Raw genomic sequence first — 17,371 nt, 5'->3', positions numbered from 1 at the left:
GAAGCCGTCAAGAACTATCGTTTCGTCACATATCCTTTTGTAAACTGTACATGCGTGTCTGTGGCCAGTGTGAGCCGACAACAACAAGTTACGGTAAAAAGTACTGCACATAGCTTATCAGGCCAAGCGTCGCCCGTACTCATATCACCCTCTTTCTTATCCAAGCTTAGTTCTCGCCTCCATCCGTTTGAGTCCGGCAAACGCAGTGTGAAGTAAGTGCCGTTACGGAATGCATAGCTGTCGCAGCTGCTTGCAAACAGTCCGGAATGACGCTCTCTTTGCGCAATATAACCCGTGACAAGGAAAGAGGAACGCCTCCCACGGCTGGCTGGTGATTTCCTCAATCTGTTCTTTTGCTCTCCGTTACGGCCTCCTTTCTCCTTCGTCCTGCCGGCTGAGTCGACGGACGGAGGGGAGCACTCCCGGAACTGGCCTTCGCTCCTAATCATTCAAAAGCCCTTGAAACGTGGTCGGTCGCATCAAACGCACGTGTAGGCCACACAGTGGTGCCGGAACGCGACGACTCAGGACGTGAGTCGCCATTGTCAACCGCGAGGATATCACTTGCCAGGAAGAGCCGCTTCGCTTCGAGGGGCGTCGTTTCTACGGTCAAGGTATGTGTTTACGTTTGTTGGTTTCCAACAGCTTATGCATTTTCGTTCGGCCAAACGGGAGAATTTACCTTTGTGAGCTACGTCGTGGCTCGAATGAAGATCGAATATGAGAAACTAGGTTTTGAGAATTTAAAAGGTTTAATAATAGAGAAAACTGAGGTTACAGTGTATCAGGACAGAGGAACACGGGGAGAAAACGTCTCACGGGGTGCACAGGCGTGGGCGACTCTCTGGACGAACAGCACACACACGTAAGAGAGAGAGAGAGAACCAACATAAACAGTCGCGCTGAGTCTGGCGTCGCCTCCTGTCCTCGGGCATAACACACCCGAGTCAGGGGCGCGTTCGTGCTCTGGAGGAGCTCGGGTTCTCAGCGCGACCGGGCCGTAAATTGTGGCCGTTCTGCGCGTCTTCTGTGCGTCTGGGCGGCAGCCTCGGGGGTGTTGAGAGGCCTCGGCGGAGGGATTTCTCCGAATCGTCGGAGCTAGCTGACACCTTCAGCATGAATGACAAGAGTGTAATTTGGTATTTAAAAGTGTGAAGTTCCGCATTGCGAAAGCCACTGCAATTCCCATTTCTTTAGCTTTAGAGCGCCTCCTCCACGGCTTTGCGAATTGCGGAGACATCTGGAACGCATTCAGACAATCAATTAGTGCGAACAAACTTTCGGTTTGATGGCCACGAAATATTCAAGTAAACCATCAGTGGTCGAAAAACGCTACGAAATGTGAAATTGCCCCGCTATATATTTTCCTATCTTTCGCAGTGTTCTCAGCGCTGGCATATTTAATATGTTTAATAAGTAGCCACGCAAAAAATATTTCCGTTGTTACTTGGCGGGCTGTTATTTGCAAAGGCCTCACGAGCAGCTTTAAGCAACAATGCGTCCCTTGCCACGACAGCCATGAGAACAACCGTAGAATTTTTTTCACTGTAATTTCCGCAGAAGCATTGCATGAGTAAAGTTATTTTGATAATATTACCTGAAGTAAACACAACACACCCACTACACTTATCTTCATTTCGCGCAGGTAACCGATGGCAGTCCTGTACTGCGATTACCTTAATACTGATGTGAATAACTGAGGGGCAGAAATACCGGAAAGGAACCTGGCACAACCAAAACGACCGCAGCCCAGCTCAACCTACATTAAATAAAACCAAACCCAGTGGAAGTCCTGCTCATCGTTTCCTTTGGAATTGAAGGAATAATCTGAGTTTCGAAAGTAGGCTGACAGAAGCACGAAGAACGAAAACCTGTCACTTTCTCAAAACCGCGCAAACATTCGTTGCGGCATGTCCTACTTCCAACCGACGACCTCCCCATTTCGAAACGGACCTTCTAAAATGCTTTCGAAGTTACGAACAACGAGGCTATCTCCACATACTATACCTGTACACAAGCGCACCAGACTTAATCTTAGCCATCTGTATTAGGAACCTTCGACATTGTTCCCCCTTGCATGTAGTAGACTTGTGAAGAAACATGCGCAAAATGTTTGCGTCTGTGGCAACATTAAAAAACATTGATGTGCGCTAACACGTTTTTATCCGCCTCATTTGAAAATCTTCATTCCGTATAGTAGTTTTTTGGATGAACTTAATATTTTCCAGTCAGTGCACTAGCCAGTTGTTCTGTTCAATATAGACGCATTTCAAAAATGAATGGAAGAAACGCTAACATAAAAAACAATTTAACAGCTCTGTTGGCCTCCGTGCACTCATTTTAAAGTTCATTTATCGTGGGTTTCGTTGCCTGTGTGCTGGTAGTCTATTCAACGGATAACTGTGGAGAACAATTCGGTTCTTGGGCAGGACTTCACGCAATTCAGATTCCTCATTCTGCTATTTTTACAAGTTCTAGTTTTAAAATGACGAAGTTTTCAAAGAAATCGTGGAAGACGTCCTGGAGGGATTGCGTGAAATAGCCCTTGCTTTCACATGCTTGTCTAATTTGATGGGCTCTGGGATTCGAAACACTCGCCTTTGAAAAAACAGTATGGTTTTGAAGGAGTCGTGGACCAAGGCTTTTACGTTTATAACGGTTTTATTTGAACCTTGCAGCTGCTTTTTAGGGCAGAAGTTTTTGTCTCCGAAGTCAATGTTCACTGCTATTTACTATAGTATACCTCTATCTTAGTAAGTTGATATCATGGTTAATATTGAATGGTGACCGAATGCATTACGTATTTGTTGTAAATGCACAAAAAGGGTTTTTGATTTCGCAATACGATCGCATTTATTATTCTAGTTCATCTAAAGTGATCCCCCGAAAGTTTAAACATCGGGACTTAGTTGTGAAAAACAATCTGTGCGCCAGAATGTATTAAAGATGTTTTAAATAAACTGCCGTCGAAACCTTCAACCTCCCAGGAAATGCCGCTTATATCTACATTAGCTAAAACTATTTAAGAAAGATAGAAACGTCGAACGGTGAGCCTTTGGGCGGCAAGCTATGTGTGGGTACAAAAAAAACTGAGTTTCCCTCTGGTGAGTTTTTTACGTGTCACCTACCATACATTCAGTCCTTTAGCTAAGCTGCGATACACTTTCCAGCAATACAAAAAGAACAATTCTTAAAATCACACCAATATCAACGACGCCGAGGTTTCAGCTCGGTTGGTGTTACCTTCCAAAAAAACTTAAGGCGCATTATTGCTGAGAATAAAGTTTATATTCAGAGATTGTTGGCATGGGCTTATATTTTTTTCCTTGAGAACTGAATTGTTACTGACAAATAGTGTAACCATTTTTTTAAGTTAATTGCGAGTGTAATTTCCTCGCTTATGACAGTCAGTATTTGTAATGTAATTGAATCTTCTTCGCGCAGTTCCGAGAAAGTTAGCTTGCTAATTTGGTTACATTCGCGAAATAATTTTGAGACAAGTGTCAAGGATAAGCGCGATAATTCACATCCACCGCTGTACCCTCACCTTCCTCTATCCGCTGCAATTATCGCGCAAAGATTACCAGCAGCTTGAATGCAAAGTTGCTCAAACAAACTTGAGTGTGTTTATCGGCTGGCACCAAATAACTCTTCCAAGCTGCATAAAGGCAACTATTAGCCATCAAAACTAAATTATATGAGCTAATAGACGAAGACAGCTGTACAACCATGTGAAGCTTGCGGCTTGCAAAGTTTGCAGTTTGATTTGTTATAAAAAGCAATGAATGATTTCTTTCCCAGGTTTCCGAAGCATTGGCTGAAGTGAACATTGTCCCCGAAAGTGGCTGTAATCGAGTTAAGATGCACGCACCTGAAGACGGATTACGCCCCGCTGGTACACTAGGCCGACACTGTCATGGTCATCGCACAGTCGCTACAACAAATCATTAAGAAAGGCGCCTCAACGAAAGCTAATGGGATCCCCTAGGAAAAGCTGATCTGACGCATATCCTTTGGAACCTTTCGCGACCACACGCAGCTCGGGAAAATGGCTTAGCAACGAGAACAGCGCATAAATTATCCTTGGTCCGTGGTAAAGAGTTATTACGACCGCGCCACGGTGACGTCACGTTTCGTCACGACCACGGACGTACGTCATCAGGTTGACAAAACCCGCAATAGTAAGCGTATGGCTACTGTCGTAGCGTCACCTTTCATGTTGTAACTGGTTGTCTGTTTCTCACAAGACACACTCCTGTTGGCTTTGCGACATTTTTGGGAGAAACGCGTTTCATTTATTCGATCAAGGTGGTAAAACAGCGCAGCTTGTAATTTATAAACTGACGATGAAGGACAGAGGACGAGCGCTGTCCTCTACAATAAGCTCTTTTCAGTACACCTGGCCGTTTTCACTCTGTAAAAGGAGCGCTGGTCCGGTGTTCTTCCTTTTCCGTCTACCTTACAGGCTGCGCTCTTTTGCCACTATTATCGACATTCATCTACTCTACATTCATCTACTCCAGTGGAGTAGGCTCCAGTTGAGAAATGTTTCACCGTTGCCGCTAGTGTACCGCCAGCCAGCGTGAGTTAATTCTTATCTCTTGAGGCCACTTAGCGAGGAGAGGGCACGGTGATAACGCAGGATCGCCGTGTTCGTGAAGCCGTTACGTACATCTATCGATGTTATTGACCCCGCCCGCAAAAACGATATCGCTACAGAGACACTACGCGACTCAAGGCAGGCATTCATGCTGATTGTGTTATACTATGTGATGCGGCGTGCGGAGTATTCTCTGAATCACTCCCAAAGCGTCTCACGTAGTTACTTTCACTGGCGGCGTACACTGCGGAACTTCGGTCTTCCAGAGAAGCAGCAAATTTCGGCAGTACTGAACGTCTGTTAATTTACCATCGTTGCTCTGTGTTTGCACCATTGTGGACGGATACCATTGCAGAACACCCCTACGTTGGCAGTGCCGAACGCTGACACCTCCTGAGAACTTCGGCAACTCTCACTTGCAGAGTTCAGGGGCGGTATTCTCGTAACTGTCCCTTTTGAAAACGTCCCTTTTGCGTCCCTTTCATCGTGACGTACTTCGGGTTAAGCACTGGGCCTTTGATTCAAGCACCGTAACTGTTGTTGCAAACGCATTTAAAGAACTGAAACCGTAACAGAGTATCTTTTATGTGTTTGTTGTTCCGCGAGTGAACCAACAATAAGGCGACGAAAAATCGTCTGCACCAAATCGCCTGCTCGGAGTAGCCACGGCTCATAGCTCCACCGTGCTTGCATGGCGTCACATCCGGGTGTTCGCTTTTAGCCAATCAGGGCTCGCTCAAAAGGGACACTTTTGAAAGGGACACAAAAGGGACAAAACACGGGAATACCGCCCCAGTAACCACCTCTCACGACGGAAATGGCCCAACCTCACTGAAGCGGAGAATACACACTTTCGGCCAATCCAGTCGTGGGCGTAAACTTGAAGTTTACTTGTACATGTTAAAAAACAGATAAACGTGTTAAAATAGGATTTTTGGAAATTAAATAATAAGCTGCTACAAGATGAGGATTTTATACATGCTCCATTTCGACATGCTCGAAGCGAACGCCAAGCCGGAGGTGCCGATTCGCGCCGTACACACCGAACTGAATTGCTAGACCTACGGAGTGCACACCCGAGAGGTGCTGGGGGTATTTTAGAAAGTGGAGGGTACCTCCAGAGTAGCACATACTCGCAGTTTGCGATTGGCCAGCCAAAGAATTCATCACGATGAACCTTCGCGTTCAGCCATCATGGTCATTAGACGGAGGGCTGCATGATTTTTTTTAAAGCAGCGAACCGTCGTAAATCTTTTCTACGTGGTCTGTATTATTTCTACATGGTCTGCGCTATATTATTTCTAGTTTTCGAAACACTGTGCACCGTAAAGAGGGCAACAGTCATTTTATCACGTTGCTGTATCATGTATTTCGGGGATTTGGCTGACAGGAATCTCATCGCCGGACCCTTTCCTTTCTTCGCAGGTTTCAGGAGGCCGTGACACTGCGTCGCCATGTCGTCATCTCCGAACTCTCTTGAGAAGGAAGCCTGTCAGAAGGCCAATACACAGGTTTGTGCACTGGGAAGGAAGGGATATACATATATATATAGTTTGGACACAAAAACTCACACAGAGCGCGAGAAAATATCGTAACTAAATACAGAAACACACGAGAAAAACATTAACAAACATAAAAGTATAAACGTTGACTGACGCTTTAGGACGCGGACTTCTTCCTTTCAGCTTTCAAGAAAGGAAGCCTTGTGTCTTAAACGTCCTAAAACTGTAATTTTTTGAATGGGTCACCAATTCTGTGGCAACACGAGGAAATAAAAACGTCGGGCCACAGAACAACACATATATTAGGACTTCAGACAACCCGTTTCTTACGACGGATCGGCGCGGTCCCGGCAAACTTCCCATGGAAACAATGCATTACAAAGATGCTCTGACGCTCGGGTGCACACGGTCCGCTTCATACGACGGACCCTGGCGCAGATAAACCGGCGCTTTTCCCATATTTTACACCGCTTCGCCGCCTCTCCCTGGCCTTCCTTATTCTGAATCTCCGTTTGACGCTTCTTGGTATGCACAGGTCCGCAGGCGGGTCAGACCACTTACTGAACAGACGGAAGCAAGCAGGCGGGTTCTCGTGAGCAGGAGTTAACCTGCGACGGCCCCACGCAGCAGCAGTACGCCAACGCGCCAACCGCGAGACGTCGAAGTTCAGGTGGCAGGTGTAGCGTGAATTGGAAGGTCCCGTTAAGCCTCCGACGAACACGGATACACATACGACGCAGCCACACGGCGATGACCGGACAGCCGCTTTCCCCGCCCGCTCGATCCAAGTTTCCTGTTTCACGACGCAGTTTCTCCCTATACCTCTTCTCTCTGCTTATCAAAAGCCGCGTTGTCACTCCGCTGTTTTCTTTGCTAGAGCGCCTCAATTCACACGCGTCCGCCGCAAGGGTGGAGCAAAATACAGTCGGCGAAGGGGGGAGACGCGTACCGTTGGCTTCGCCATTTTCGGTCCCTCGCTGGCTGCCGCAGCAAGTCACTGTAGTAAGACCAGGGTATAATTTTCCCCGCAACGCGGTTTACTCGTGAAGGTTGAATGATCTTATCTATTTCGCGTTGCTGGGTCTTGTGGGAAACAAAAACAGCTATGTGTTGAGCACTGTGACCCAATAGCGATGGCACGGGCCAGTTTAAAGGATCTCTCCATGTACGGCAATGCTCTTTTCGTTCATCTCCGGTTTGTACTATCGTTCGTTTCGTTTGGCCTTGGCAGTTTCACACTCGCCTTTTTCCTCTCTCAGCTTGCTCGACCACGTCGGCCTTATATCGCGTAAGGCGCGGCGCTTGGCTGGCGAGCTAGCTGGAACCCATAAAGGGAAGGGGGCACAACATTGGCGTTTTTTTTAAAGACAGTAGTCTTTCTTGGGCTACTTAAACACAGAAATTTTGGTCTGTCTGTATGTCTGTCTGTCCGTCTGTCTGTATGTGACTCGATTCAGCCACCCGGCCAAAGTAAAACAATGCCTGCGCAGTAGTCTTATATAGCCACAGTTAAATGTGCCCGTCTAAGTCCGGTGTAATGTTCATACTTGTCAATATTGTTGAAGAACAACAAGACATTACGCATATATAAGACAACATATCAATGCAGAAGTGATATTTGCAGCGTTCCTTTATAAAAAAATTGTACATGTTTCATTTTGGCGAGAATAAATACTTCATCAACTGAACAAAAAATATCACTCCGCCGTCGCCTGCTGTCGCCCGCGCCATCAGCTTCTGGCGGCATTCGAAGAAATCAAGTGGCAAGAGTTGCGAAAGATTCCACTAGATGGATTCCACGTTCTGCTTGGAACGCACGTGGACAGGTAAACGCGGCTCTATAAACGTTTAAGTAGGGCGACTCGATTCACACGCGTCTTCGCCGTAAGGCAGCGTTGCTATCGAGACACCCGGTTTGGAGCAGTGGAACGCGGGAAATTTAAAATGATTTAAGCAAACCTTTGGCGTCTTTACCTTGGGAGGAGCGCGATGCAACAGGAACAACATGAGAGGTGAGCGGGAAAGAGAAAGGAGGCATTTACTTGGCAAAAGTCGATAAAGTCTATCGTCTTTTGACGGCATTTGCAACAAATGGAGCAGATACACAGCCAATTTTTTTAACTTGGGATTTCAGCTTAAGCTCGGAAATAACGCGAGAACACACTAAATATAGTAGTCTAAATAAGCTCTTAGCCCACCTGTCGCGTGAGACTGTCTACTAGGCCGGCATTTACCCGCACCCCGATCGTGCGACACCCCGGTCATACGACACTTTCTCGTGATCCCTTGAAAGTCGTATTATCGGGGTTCCACTATATATATATATATATATATATATATATATATATATATATATAGTAAAAAATTGGTATAGCTTCTAACAAAACTGTTTATTGGTCGACGTTTCGATCGGATGCCGATCTTTCTCAAGACAACATTTCGTATTTCTGTGCACGTATTTATAAGCTCGTCGTCCAACGACGCCGAAAAAAGAGAGAGGGGGGATTTGGGGAGAGAGGTAGCAACAAACACGCTCTCGGCGAGGTGAGGTGAAGGTTTGCAAAAAAGAGAGAGAGAAAAAAAAGAAAAGAAAGAAAATGCAAAACAAGTACGAAATGTTGTCTTGAGAACGATCGGCATCCGATCGAAACGTCGACCAATAAACAGTTTTGTTAGAAGCTATACCCATTTTTTACTATTTGCTACGGCAACCAAAGACAGCCCTTCTCGCAATCTATATATATATATATATATATATTAATATATATATATATATATCTATATCTATATATATATATATATATATATATATATATATATATATATATATATATATATATAATTTTTTGGGAATGGGGAGCTGATTGTCCTGTTACCAAAGGACAGCCATCATCCTTCCTTATATATTATTTCCTTCTTGCCTTCCCGCCCCAATTTCTGGTGTTTATTGACAGTCTAATGTAGGGGTGAACGATTGATAGATTGTCCTTCCGATTAAACGATGAATCCTTTAGTCGCAATTGATTTTTTAATCTGTTAACCGTTAGAAGTCACATGAACGAAAGGAAACAAGGCTGTCATGGTTGAACTGTAATAGGATTATATTATTATATTCGTGTTCAAATAACCGCCATACGTCACAACCAAAACGATGAAAGTAGGCTCAGAGATGATAGGGATTAAAACCGAAAGCTGATATCCAAGCCAGAGGGAAACTGGCTACTCTAAATACGAATATACATACGAGAAAAAACAGCCAGCGGGTGCTCCCACCATTCTGCCGTAATAGAAACTATTACGTAAATAAAGAGACTGGGAGTAAACTTTATTTCACTCCCCCTCTACTTCCCTTCTTCCGCACTGGCTTGTATGCAGGTGAGCTCCCTGCAGAGCGGAATATTATCCCCAATGCACTTCCTTTCCTTTTCTATTCCTCAAACCACTACAAAAAGCTGTCAACAATCCTAGGAAGATGTTATTAATATTTACTATCACGTTTTTATATATTATAAAATATTAGTTTTGTTATTTTTTCTTAAGCCGACGCCACCAATTAATTGATCAACTAACCAATTAATACGCACTGATGAATCGGATTAAACGCCTAACCGACGCTCAGCCCTATTCTGAGGATTTCTCTTACAAAATACAGTCCTCGGTCCCACTAACAGATGCGATCTGTGTTACAGGATTATTAAACGACAAGAAAAAGCAAAGGCCACATATTAGATAAACACTGCGAGAATTCGCCCCCCCCCCCCCCCCCGTTATGAAACCCAACGATAGACCACTGACCCCACATAGCGGGAAGGCTTCCCTTTGGCCCTTCGGCTAAGGTGCCGATTCTAACCAAAATGTAACGCAGCTGCCATCATTTTTTTGGTAAACTCTTGTCGCCGCAGCTTTGGTTGTGCGCCGCCACGAGAAAATTATCTTCACGCACACGTCATAGCACGAGAGCATCATCACACCCCACTCCTAACTAAGGCGAAGAATGACTGGAATCACGATACTGCTCTTATCAAAAATATTCTCGTTCAACCATCGGCCCAATTTTGTGAGCAGCCGAACCAAGAGAGGAGATATGCTTTCTATACCGCATATAAACAATAGCCTGTCCACGTGCAACTCACTTTAGTGAAAAGCAGATCGAAGACTATTTGGTGCCTGTATTCGCCTGTGTAGAAATAGGCCTTGCCATTTGTCATGACAATCCGTGTTTTCCCTAAATACTTTTTGAGAAGGCTTTATGGCAATTTTCGTTTGCCCGCAGGTGACCAACCAAGGGACAGCATGCCAGGATATGTACCGTTACTTCGACGGAATTTACTTGAACAAGTTTTTCTCGGACGAAAGCCTTCGCTCCGCGCTGTCGTAGAAGCCCCAGGATGACGACGTGTTCCTTGTCAGCTACCCCAAGTGTGGCACGACGTGGATGCAGCACATCACGTGCAACATCTTTCGCCTGGGGTCCCCTCCAGGCAGCCTGATGGAGCTGATGTTTATGTCTCCATTCCTGGAATTTCTGGGAGCCGAAGCTGCGCGCGCTATGCCACGACCGGGAGCCATCAAGACTCACCTTCCGTTCACCAAGCAGCCTTACTCAGCCAAGGCCAAGTACATCTACATCACTCGCAACCCGTACGACTGCTGCGTGTCGTATTACTACCACACAAAGACCCTGCCACTACACGACTTCGAAGAAGGCACCTTCGACCAGTTTTTCGAGATGTTCATGGACGGAAAAGTGGATTTTGGGGACTACTTCGACCACCTGCTCTCCTGGTACGAGCACCGCAACGACGACAACGTGTTTTTCCTAACTTACGAGCAGCTTAAGAAGGACACTCCAGGAATGGTGCTCAAGATTGCCGACTTCCTGGGAAAGGAGCAGTACGGCGATAAGTTAAGGCAGCACCCCGAAATTTTCGAGAAGGTCCTGAACGCAGTTAGCATCGAGTCTATGAAGAAAATCAACGAGGAACTGAAAAATATGGGCCAGGCCATGTCGAGCATGCCCCCGGAGTCGATGCCTGCATTTCTGAAGTCGGCAATGGTGGTCTTTGGTGAGATCGCCAAAAGGCCGATCCAGGGTGACTTTATTCGGAAGGGGATTGTCGGAGACTGGAAGAACCACTTCTCGGCGGAACAGGTTTCTAGGTTGAAGGAAAAAATTTCGGCAAAGACTTCCGGAAGTGACGTCATGAGCCTTTGGAAAGACACTGACATCCCGTGAATGCATTTTAACCTGAGCCAGGTCAAGTTTTTGTTGTAGGGGTAAGCTATCTGTTATGTAATGAAGTGATGTATGTCATGTGAGGGATTTGAGACAAGATACCCCCACTTACTTGAGAAATAAACGTTCTCATGAGTGAGTGAGTGAAAAACTTTATTAAACGAGAGGTCATGGGGCCCGGGGGGGGAGCAAGGATGAGGGTGTGTACAGTTCCGTTTTATTATTACTTTCGGAAAATCTCAACTAACCCTCTGTCGAACCGCAACGATAGTGGAATGCGAAGCTTTCCCAAATGAAGTCCAGCCCAAAATTAACCAACCCAGAAGCATTCTGCTCTTTTGTGCTATACCAATACTGGAATTCTATGGCTGTCTAACTTTGCCCGTCCTAGCAGCCCTCTCCCAACTGCTTCAACCGAGCTGGAGTGGTGTTAGCTTCAGAAGTTTGATCCGCACCGATATCGGGGTGCACGTGTGCGGTTCCGGAAAAATAGTGCTAGGCAGCGTGAGAATCCGACACGCCAGGCCTTCCTTTGTGAAGTGCCACCTCACTGCCTCCAAGTTCATCCCGGAGATAAATTAAAATGGTGTTCCTTTAACTAGCTGAAGTTGAAAGTTACTTTCAACTATCTGAATTTTAAAATCATTATAAGAAACTATTCAGCGGTGCCTCTGATCCCATTGATTGTGACCTTTTGGGGCATTGTTGTCTCCCCAGAAGAACCATTAACAGATGACGACAGTTCCATTGTAAGCGGCGCTATTACCCTAGAAAACATGAAGACTGCAGTCCACCAGCTTCCGGTCTCCATATCCCCTGGGCCCGATGAACTGTCAGGAGATTTTTATGGGGCTTTTGCGTTTTTTTTATGTCCGTTCCCTTTTTAGTGTTTCATTATTGTCTGCATGTAAATTCTGTTACCCCGTCACTGGCGAACTGCGAAACACTAATAATTGCCAAACGTAAAGACCGAGAAAAATTGCGATTTTATATAGATACAGACAGATCACCCTGGCAAATGTTGACTACAAAGTATTCGCGAAAACACTGCCTGATCGTCTGCGTTTTGCCACGTGGGGATTGAGCTCCTTATCAATACAGACAAATTTACGCATTGCCCCAAAAGCCGTTCAGTTCTGTCAAGATTCCAATGAGCAACTCACGTTTCTGCAGACAGACGTTTCAAAAGCGTTTGACCGTGTTTCGTGCTTTTTTTTATTCTTTATTGAAGCAGGCGAACATTGGTTCGGTCATTTTCAAGGGAATACGTCTCTGTTATAGTAACTACTCTACCCGTCAGCTTTCCAAGCCCGTGCCTATACATTCGTCAGTACAGCAAGGTTACCCGCTATAGCCTTTACATTTTGCTCCCTACTTGCAGCATTTATGTTGCCGTGGACATGCAGTCGCGCTCGGGGTATTAATATGCTGGGAACCGAACTCAAACTACTTGCATATGCTTACGACTTGGCCTTTTTATGTAGTGATAAACCGCATATTCATGATGTTTTGTTATGACAAAAGAATTAGGGTTAGTTTCTGCTGCTCAACTCAACCTTTTGAAGAGCTCTGGACGTTGGTTCCCCTCATGGGCAACAACACCAACCGGGTTCGCCGGCATCCAATGGTCCTGTGTACCACATAAATATCACGGCGTTCCACTGGACGCCTATACCGACAAACCGCCCGCTACTGACGGGTGCGCACTGAGGCCCTTCGTGATTATTCACACGCTTTCGGGCAGTATAACCTCGCAATTCTCGGAAAGGCCCATGCATGTAACATGTTTTTGCCATCAAAATCGGTCTATGTAATGCAAATTCTTCATTGCGCTCGGAGTCGCATACAGCGGTTCCATCGGGTTTTCGCAACATTTGTGCGGTCGCCTACCCCATATATAGCCAATAAGGCGTGGTAACATTTGTAAACCAGTCTCCGCTGGCGGGCTGGGCTTAAGCCATCCTTTTGTGCTGCGAACAGTTACGCGGTTCTTTTTTTTCGGGACTCAACTAACCGTTTTGTTCACGCTGTTTTGCAAGTAACCTCACCGCTGTTTTTCCTAATCTTGTTGTGCCATCATTTTCGCCTAGCCCTTGTTTGGGGGGGGGGGGGGGGGCGTATGTATGAAGTTACATTTCAATACAGTTTTTGTTGGTGTGTTTGTTACCATATTATACATTTACTGTTTTCGCGTTAAATTCTACAAGGACCTAATTTTCATGCTTTTTCCCAGCACTACTGTATAGAACAGTTTATTCTAACAGGCCTGGAAAGATGTGCTTTTACGTGTCCGCAAAATGCGACTTTCCTCCTCAACAAAAAACGTTCTTCTTCAAACTGCAAACCGAAACTTTGCCTGTGAAGTCGTGACCACACCGGAATATTTTCGCGTCTTGTGTGAACTGTCGCCTGTGTGATGTACCGGATACTACTGAGCACTGCTTCATAAATTCCGAGGATGCCATACTATTTTGGGACGTCCTCCAAAAAAATTATAAAAAGGATTTTGAATTGACTGTACGTAAGGAATTCAGTATCGTAAGGAATCCAGTATCACGCGTAAGGAATCCGTAAGGAACCCAGTAAGAAATAGCGTAAGGAATCCAGTGTCACGCGCAGACGCTGATGTGCCATATGATTGTTTTTGTTTTCTTCTAGTCGCTTTGTGCATTTTATGGAAAACGCGAATGCTGTATAGACGCGCTCAGCCTTTGGTTTCTTCAAGATCATACTTCTTCCAAATGATCATTATTCTTCAAGATGTCTACGACCAAAATGATTCTCGCGCAAAGTGTCCACTGCTTATTAGCTATCCACTGCTGTTGCCCCCGCTTTAAACCAAATGCACATAATTGTTCTTTGTGTTTAGCTTTGTTTGTCATCTTGTATTCAATTAATAAAAGTGGAAGATGAAGAATTTACAGCCCGGCTTCGTTTCTCAGCTGACCTCTTTTTGCTTTTACGCTTCAGATTCAGCAGTTATAATCTTTGTTTTGATCTTTTTAGGACCCCTTTAACGAGTGTGCCCCAACAGACATTGTTTGTTCGTCGTTTCACCTGTTTGTGAGCAATCAGTGCAGCCCCGACCACCGGTGACTGGCTCGATAGCCCTCATTGCGGGGTCATGAACCGACCGCTGCTGGCGCCTAGCCGTCTGATCGTTGGCCCGTCCCCGCCTATGGATCCTCATAAATGTGTCCCTCGCAGTATCGTGCAGGAAGGCGTTCCCAGTAGTGTCTCTGTACTCGGAGGAATTCGTCAGCCACTTTCTGATCATTTCCGCTAAAGTGATGCTCCCCTGAATGAAACTAGTGCCGAAAGTGCGCCTTCGAAGAAAGTTCGAGTCGACTGCTCTGATTACGACGAGGCAAAGTCAGTGTACTTTGTGCCAGAGGACATGGATGCCAGTCAAGATGCTGGAGGCGGTTCCTTAAAATGGAGGCGACATATCCTAAGAGCAGGACGTCGGGAATGACTATTCTGTTCAAGCCAGTTGCGCCTAAGGCGTCTTTTTGGAAAGTGAACCCGAACGTGGTGGCTAGAGAAGTCGTTGCAGTTGCTAACATAGGTCGGCAAGACAGAAAGAACTCACTCAAACTCAATCACAATTTTTTTCATTCACGCTGTACTCAATCAAACTCAGACTCAAAAAGCTCGCCTGTTCACAAAATCACTCCTACTCACTCATCAAATACTCATTTGTAGTCATACTCAATTGTACTCAAACTCATTTGTCCTCACGAGTATTCGTACTCAACCTGTACTCATGAGTACTTAATCTGTACTCATGAGTACTCACGTTGTACTCATGAGTACTCAATATGCACTCATGAGTACTACTCATTCTTCACTCATGAATACTCAATCTGTACTCATGAGCATACCTCGGCAAAGTTGGCGCGGCTCACTCAAACTCACTCACAATTTTTTTTTTCGAATCACCACTCACTCAAACTCAGACTCAATGCTGAGCAGCACATCTGCGCTCACTCAAACTCAAACTCACATTGAGCTCAAAACTCAGAACTCACTCGGACTCAAAACTCAAAATGTACTCAAAACTCAAAATGTACTCAAACTCAAAGTGTACTCAAACTCAAAATGTACTCAAAACTCAAAATGTACTCATACTCAAAATCTCAAAATGTACTCAAAACTCAAAATGAACTCAAAACTCAAAATGGACTCAAAACTCAAAATGTACTCAAACTCAAAGTGAACTCAAACTCAAAATGGACTCAAAACTCAAAATGTACTCAAAACTCAAAATGTACTCAAACTCAAAATGTACTCAAAACTCAAAATGTACTCAAACTCAAAATGTACTCAAAACTCAAAATGTACTCAAAACTCAAAATTAACTCAGAACTCAAAATGGGCTGAGAACTCAAACTATACTCAAAACTCAAAATGAACTCAGAACTCAAGATGGGCTGAGAACTCAAAATGAATTCAGAACTCACATGGCCTCACAGAGATTGAGACAGTCGGAGAGTGAGAGAGAGAGTTTGAGAGTGTGAGATTGAGAGTGAGAGTGTGAGTGACAGTTATAGTGTGAGAGTGAGAGTGTGAGTGTGAGTGAGAGTGTGAGTGTGAGTGTGAATGAGTGAGAGTGAGAGTGTGAGTGTGAGTGTGAGTGAGTGAGTGAGAATGAGTGAGAGTGAGAGTGAGAGTGTGAGTGTGAATGTGACTGAGAGTGTGAGTGTGAGTGAGGGTGAGAGTGTGAGTGTGAGTGTGAGTGTGAGCGTGAGCTTGAGCGAGAGCGTGAGCGAGAGCGTGAGCGTGAGCGAGAGCGAGAGCGAGAGCGTGAGAGTGTGAGTGTGAGTGTGAGTGTGAGTGTGAGTGTGAGTGTAGAGTGTAGAGTGTGAGTGTGAGTGTGAGTGTGAGTGTAGAGTGTAGAGTGTGAGTGTGAGTGTGAGTGTGAGTGTGAGTGAGAGTGAGAGTGAGAGTGTGAGTGTGAGTGAGAGTGAGAGTGAGAGTGAGAGTGTGAGCGTGAGTGTGAGTGTGAGTGTGAGTGTGAGTGTGAGTGAGAGTGAGAGTGAGAGTGTGAGTGTGAGTGAGAGTGAGAGTGAGAGTGAGAGTGTGAGTGTGAGTGAGAGTGAGAGTGAGAGTGAGAGTGTGAGTGTGAGTGTGAGTGAGAGTGAGAGTGTGAGTGAGAGTGAGAGTGAGAGTGAGAGTGTGAGTGTGAGTGAGAGTGAGAGTGAGAGTGTGAGTGTGAGTGTGAGTGTGAGTGAGAGTGAGAGTGAGAGTGAGAGTGTGAGTGAGAGTGAGAGTGAGAGTGTGAGTGTGAGTGAGAGTGAGAGTGAGAGTGAGAGTGTGAGTGTGAGAGTGAGAGTGAGAGTGAGAGAGTGAGTGTGAGTATGAGTGTGAGTGTGAGAGTGAGAGTGAGAGTGTGAGTGTGAGTGTGAGTGTGAGTGAGAGTGCGAGTGAGAGTGTGAGTGTGAGTGTGAGTGTGAGTGTGAGTGAGTGTGTGAGTGTGTGAGTGTGTACCTTTTGCTATATACCTTTTGTTATATCCTCATAATTATAACCAGAAAGCATTTTTATATTTGTCCCACGTGATCCCCCTCGACGAGACCTTTAATTTGATAACCCACACACCTTAGGAGGGTCATACAAAATTCATACCAGTCAAACTAACGATGCCTCTCATGACTGTAACCAGGACGCATTATTTAGGTGTCCGACATGATTCCCCTAACTGGAACCTTCAATTTGGCGCCCCACATGCTTCAGCGGCCTCACCTTGAATTTAACCCCATCTATGACTCATAATGACCATCTCATGATTCGAACTTCGAAGCCTTTTTTATTTGTACCACGTGATTCCCCTCAAGACCGTAAATTTGATACCCTACGCGCCCTAGCGGGGTCACTTCGAGTTTTACCCCAATATAAGACTCGCCATGACAATCTAATGGTTATAACCAGGAAGCATTTTTGTATTTCTCCCACGTCATTTGGCTCATCAAGACCATTGATTTGATACCCATCACATCCTAGAGGAATCAATTTGAACGTTAAACCAATCAA

The 17,371-nt window shown here is 45.3% G+C and overlaps 1 pseudogene across 1 annotated transcript; it reads left to right on the top strand.

The window, feature by feature from the left end:
- The first annotated feature begins 234 nt into the window (after positions 1-234).
- On the top strand, positions 235-11,477 carry LOC144147194 (sulfotransferase ssu-1-like; annotated as a pseudogene). The gene is made up of 3 exons (XR_013317855.1): positions 235-614; positions 6,026-6,111; positions 10,376-11,477. The product of XR_013317855.1 is annotated as a sulfotransferase ssu-1-like (transcript).
- Positions 11,478-17,371: the final 5,894 nt, after the last annotated feature.

The sequence above is a fragment of the Haemaphysalis longicornis genome, unplaced genomic scaffold (assembly GCF_048455015.1).
Source record: "Haemaphysalis longicornis isolate Haplotype H1 unplaced genomic scaffold, Haemaphysalis longicornis Haplotype H1 scaffold_7, whole genome shotgun sequence".
Lineage (NCBI taxonomy): Eukaryota > Metazoa > Arthropoda > Arachnida > Ixodida > Ixodidae > Haemaphysalis > Haemaphysalis longicornis.
This window is presented reverse-complemented; position numbering and strand designations above follow the sequence as displayed.